This window comes from Bos indicus, chromosome 13 (assembly GCF_029378745.1).
Source record: "Bos indicus isolate NIAB-ARS_2022 breed Sahiwal x Tharparkar chromosome 13, NIAB-ARS_B.indTharparkar_mat_pri_1.0, whole genome shotgun sequence".
NCBI classification, from domain to species: domain Eukaryota; kingdom Metazoa; phylum Chordata; class Mammalia; order Artiodactyla; family Bovidae; genus Bos; species Bos indicus.
The window spans coordinates 77,392,118-77,397,596 of record NC_091772.1 but is presented as its reverse complement, the minus strand read 5'-3'; the positions used below and the strand labels follow the sequence as shown (position 1 = coordinate 77,397,596).

Below are 5,479 nucleotides of genomic sequence, written 5' to 3'. Positions count from 1 at the left end.
CTCTATTACTTACAGGCTGTGTAACTTTAGACAAGATGTTTTCTCTCTCTGAGACTGATCCTTCAACTGACATATTTAATAATACAATCTACCTCACACAGTTGTTGGAAGAATAATGTTTTATTACATGTGAAGAACTGTAATTAACACACAGTAAGAGCACAATAAATGTTAGCCATTTGCTGTTTAGTTGCTAAATGGTGTCCGACTCTTTTCAATTCCATGGACTGTAGCCTGCCTGACACCCCTGTCTGTGGGATTCCCACATCCCCTATTACTACAAGGGCAAGTATATTAAAGAGGGAAAAACACCAATGTGGGGAAATAGAAAGCACATGACCTGCCTAAAAACATACATACAAGGACTTCCCTACTTGTTATGACTCCACGCTTCCAATGCAGGGGGCACAGGCTCAATCCCTGCTCCGCGAGATCCCACACGCCCACACGCCATGGGACAATGAAGCCCAGGCACCACAACCACCTGTGCCTGGAACCCGTGCTCCCCAACAAAGAAACCACTGCGGTGAGAATCCTGTGCAGCCCTAGAGAGCAGCCCTGTTCACCTCCACTAGAGAAAAGCCCGCTCGCAGCAGCGAACACCCAGCGCAAACCAAAAATAAATAAATGAGCTAAAATAAAAACATACATACACACGTTACTCAGCCACAGCCAATTATAAGGTAAGAAAATGGGCCCACTCTGACCAGATCTTCCAAATTTTCCTTGAGAAGCCACACTGGCCTCCTTTCTAACAAGCAGGTTTTCACCTCAAAGCCTTTGCACTGGTCTGTCCTATCCCACCGATAAACCACTCACTCCCTGATCTTGTTCAGCTCTGTACTCAGATGTGCAACTTTACATTTCTATTCCTTTTCCTCACTTTAGTTTTCTCTATTGCACTTTATTAAATATCATAACTCAGTGCATTATTTTTTACTGTTCCTCCCTCTACTAGCAATGTCATGTCCCACGCAGGCAAGTTATTTTTTCCCAGTACTGTATCTGTAGCACCTAGGAACAGAGCCTGACACATGGTAGATACCTGATAAAGTTACAGAATGGATCACGAGTGCATTTTCTTAAGAAACATTCTGTGGACTCAATATGTCTTCAGGTTTCCCGTTTGAGTGATGGTTCAAGGATTCATTTAATCAGTTTTGCCTCACTGAGCACCTAGTATGTGCAAGAAACAGCTTTAGAAACTGTAGGGGATGCAAAGAGCAGAAAACATTTGTTATGGTAAAAGGCAGTAAGTTGTAGACAGAAATGGCGTCAAATTTTAAGTCAGGGTGTGTGACCTGATTCTGTCTCATACAGATTTGGGGAAGCTCTCTGAGCCTCAGTTTCCTCATCTATGCAATTAGACTGGGGACCATGGTAGTTCTCTCCTCACAAGGCTGTTGTAGAGTAACAAGCGTGCAGGTCAAGGGCCTTAGCAGTCCCACAAGGCACTCAGTAACATTTAGAGTGACCTACTTTGGGCCAGGCACTGTCACGTGCCATGGAGGGGCCACAAAGGAGTGAAAGCTGCTTTCTACATGGAGTAATGCAGGTCTCTAATGCAGGGAGATAGATGATACATGTGCTACATAAACATATAATGTATGTATACTGTATATGCATTGGCACCACTTGTTACACAGTGAAAGACAAAGGGGATAGAAAGTGGGGGGGATGATTGTTTACTATAGGTCCCCAGAGAAGGTGGCGTTTACGAACCATGCAGGGGCTAGGGCTGGTCATTCCAGATTGGAGTGAACCTGAAGGACAGTTAAGAGATCTCATATGGCTGAAAGAAGGAAAAGAGATGAGGTCAGAGGTTACAGTGAGGAAGATGGTCCAGGCCATTGACTCCACCTGTTACCAACCATGTAAGGTGGAGAGAGGACAGGTGGGAGAGTATATTCACAGCATACAGAGAATAGATGGTGGATCCAACAGTAAAGAATCTGCCTGCAATGTGGGGAGACCTAGATTATCCCCGGGACAGGAAGTCACCCAGAAGGGAATGACTACCCATGACAGTAACAGTCTAGTCAAAGGTATGGTTTTTTCAGTAGTCATGTATGGATTGAGTTGGACTATGAAGCTGAGCACTGAATTGATGCTTTTGAAATATGGTGTTGGAGAAGACTCTTGAGAGTCCCTTGGACTGCAAGATCAAACCAGTCAATCCTAAAGGAAATCAACCCTGAATATTCATTGGGAACTGATGCTGAAGCAGAAACTCCCAATACTTTAGCTACCTGATGATGCTCATTGGAAAAGACCCTGATGCTGGGAGATTGAAGGCAGAATGGAACAGAGCATGAGATGGTTGGTTGGATGGCATTACCGACTTGATGGACTTGAGTTTGAGCAAGCTCTGGGAGCTGGTGATGGACAGGGAACCTTGGTGTGCTATAGTCTATGGGGTCACAGAGTCCAGACATGACTGAGCAACTGAACTGACAGTATTTCTGCCTGAAGAATTTCATGGACAGAGCCTGGTGGGGGCCGTGGCCAACACTTTGTGTGGGATCCACCTTTTAACTCAGTATCATTTGGTTCAAAGTCTTTCTAATGACTCAAGAGAACAGCATTTTCATTTAAAGGATTTTATTTTATTTCTCTAGACAGGAAGGCTACAAAGTAAAATAACCAAAACAGCCACAAGCTTTTTACCTCTACACACTTAGGTTACACAACAACCCAAACCTTCATGCTTCATGCTTCAGAAGTAAATGTACATTTTTCTCAAGAGGCCTTGCATTCTGACTCCACAGTTGAAACTCCTTAAAAAGAAAGACACATCACAATCAGTACTTCATTAGGATGCAAATGGCTACTTGTTTGGGATGTCGGAGTATCTAAACTTCAGGAACTAGGAAGATGTACAGGTAAGTACCAGACCAAGGAGGGAGGCTTCCAACCTGGGGTCTGCCCATCAAAGTCAATATTGTTCCTGATATGCCAAATATTGATTCTACTCAACATTCTGCATGAAATAAACGCAAAAGATACTTTAGGGACAAATGGAGGCATCTGAATGTAAAGTGGATAAGCAGGCATACAAAGCGTTATGTTTAAGAAGGGAGGCAGAAGGTAAAAAACTGTCTCCTTGGTCTGCTCACTGTGATGATGCAAGGCAGTAGTTTTAAAATATTTACTTCTATTGATTTGGCTGCACCAGGCCTTAGCTGATGCACATAGGATCTAGTTCTCTGACCAGGGATCAAACCCAGACTTCTTTGCCACTGGACAGAGGAGTCTGTCCGCCATGTTTAAGAGGCCCATGGAGTAATGTACTGAGGTTGGCATCCAACTAACAGTGTTAAGAATTCAATCTTTCATAATGAATTACAAGCCATTTGGAACTCAACTCAAAAGGTAACTTGGAACCCTACTTGCAACTGGTCCCCAAGTCACTCCCAACTGGGCAAACCCAACACTTCTCTACCCGCAACACAATCAGTTATCATTTTACCAAGGGGTTAACACCTAAAGGGACAAAAATTTACAAAAATCTTACCTGTTACAGAACTGAACCAAACTGCAATCAGGCTGCCATCAACCTATGTAGGCCCTGATGTACACAGGGCTCTGGTCCTGTAGGAAAGTAAGAGGAAGCAAAGATAAATGACTTGAATGATGCCGGGGAGGAAATCATAGGGCAGGCCCTATTCCCAGTTTAAAAAAAAAACCACCCACACAGAAAGTCAGTGGTAAGCAGAAATCAAATAGGAGTTATCTTTGAGGCCAATGCATCAGACAAAACTGGCTAATAGTTCAGTTGGATCAACAGGGTCGATCTGATGGGGAAAAAAGTTAAGTCATCAGCTGCAATGGCCATACAGAAAAGTAGAACATAGGGGGATAACCCCTTCAAAAAAAAAAGCGGTTAAATAGATATGACTTACAAATTCTCTCCCAATCCTGGATCCATCATGGTCCATTCAATGCCTGTTTGCTGCCAACAGTGAGCCTGAGATGCAAACATTGAAACATGACCTGTAAGTCAGCTAGATGCAAAAGCAGTGGGGGGCAGAAGAGCTGCCCAAGTTGGCATATCAGACAGAAACTGGCTTAGAGAAGTTAGATCAACATGGTCGATCTGTCGGGGAAAAAAGTTCAGTCATCATTAATGCCAGCAGGAACCTCTTGGACTCTACAAGGCAAACACCCCAGCTTTCTGTACTTAACATGTGATAGAGACCAGCATGGCTGGCCAAGAGCTGTGGGAAAATGGTTGGCTTTTACTTAAGTGACTGCAGCGTTTTGATCATCACACTTGAATGCCAACATGTCATCACTTCTAACACAGCAAGGTCTAAGGAAAACTGTCTCAGAGATCCCAACATTAGGGTGGCATTTTTGACTCAGTTTTAAAAGTTAAACCTTTGAGAATTAAGAGTAACATGGTCAAAAGAAACATTTGGCCTTCCTTAAAAAAGCAATATCATCACTGTATTCACCCACTTGGAAATTTAAGTACAAAAAAGCTGTTTATTACTAAAAAAGGGAAGGAATGGGCATCTGAGTATGTGCCATAAGGAGCATTTTAAAAATTAACACCGATTCACTGATCCTGGCTCGAAATGTGGCTAATACATACGTTTTTGTGAATTATAATAAAATGAATCCAGATTACCTCAAGAAAATCGAGTAACTAAAATATGCTTATTAGTAATCCTTACTCTCTTTTGTTCCCCTGCAAGGCGGCCTAGAAACCAAGAGGTTCCTCAGAGCACAAATTCCTGCAACAGGTCAAAAACATAAGAAAAACGTGCTTACTCCAGAGGTCAGGAAGCTGAAGGTTGTGCCTGTCGACACGTGGTTCCCTTTGAGCCCCAGCAGGGACCCCTCCGCCAAGATTCATTCTGTAGCGTCTGATCACGCAAATCTGCGAACCAACAAAGAAGGTCGTCAGTCGCCATCTTTCCACAGTCAGAAGAGAACAGGGCACCGCCTTTTGAGGCCGGTGTTATCAGAATTAACTGGCAAGTATTCAAAGACATCAACATGGTCGATCTGATGGGGAAAAAAGTGAGTTCATCATTTACACCGGCCGAGGAATCCTAGGTTTCTTCAGCTCTCATTCATCTCCCCAACGACGCTTATTCAGTCAGAGGAGAGGGGAGCACCGGGAGAGGCGACGGCACAAAGAGGGAAAAGGAAGCGCAGAGATGTAGAAGCGAGGTTTCTACTCACCACATACAGTAGTAAATTCTGATTCCAGGGTTGAGACGACATCGGATGAAGAAAAGACAGCAGACCACAAAGAAGACAAAGCGCCGCAGACGCGAAAGGAAGAACAGCGAGCGAGCCTCCCTTAAGTAGCCACCGGGGACTCTCACGCCTGCGCACTGGCTCCGAGGCGCTTCCTTTTCCCCGCCCCCGCCAAGCCCGCGCCGCGCGAGGCCCTCTGGGAAATGCAGTCTCCGCGCCGCCCAGACGTAAGAGGTCTAATGGTCGTCCAGGCAGCTTTAGCCCCGCC

At 44.5% G+C, this 5,479-nt stretch overlaps 1 long non-coding RNA gene and 3 other non-coding genes across 4 annotated transcripts; all 4 read right to left on the bottom strand.

Moving 5' to 3' along the window:
- Positions 1 to 2,584: 2,584 nt before the first annotated feature.
- On the bottom strand, positions 2,585 to 5,344 carry LOC109567533 (uncharacterized). Its single transcript, XR_002182071.2, has 5 exons — positions 5,194 to 5,344; positions 4,777 to 4,885; positions 3,903 to 3,967; positions 3,515 to 3,591; positions 2,585 to 2,777 (listed from the first exon to the last, which is right to left on the bottom strand). It is a non-coding gene; the product is annotated as an uncharacterized lncRNA (long non-coding RNA).
- On the bottom strand, positions 3,741 to 3,832 carry LOC139186674 (small nucleolar SNORD12/SNORD106). Its single transcript, XR_011570349.1, has one exon. It is a non-coding gene; the product is annotated as a small nucleolar SNORD12/SNORD106 (small nucleolar RNA).
- On the bottom strand, positions 4,044 to 4,134 carry LOC139186676 (small nucleolar SNORD12/SNORD106). The gene has a single exon (XR_011570351.1). It is a non-coding gene; the product is annotated as a small nucleolar SNORD12/SNORD106 (small nucleolar RNA).
- Positions 4,960 to 5,051, bottom strand: LOC139186675 (small nucleolar SNORD12/SNORD106). The gene has a single exon (XR_011570350.1). It is a non-coding gene; the product is annotated as a small nucleolar SNORD12/SNORD106 (small nucleolar RNA).
- Positions 5,345 to 5,479: the final 135 nt, after the last annotated feature.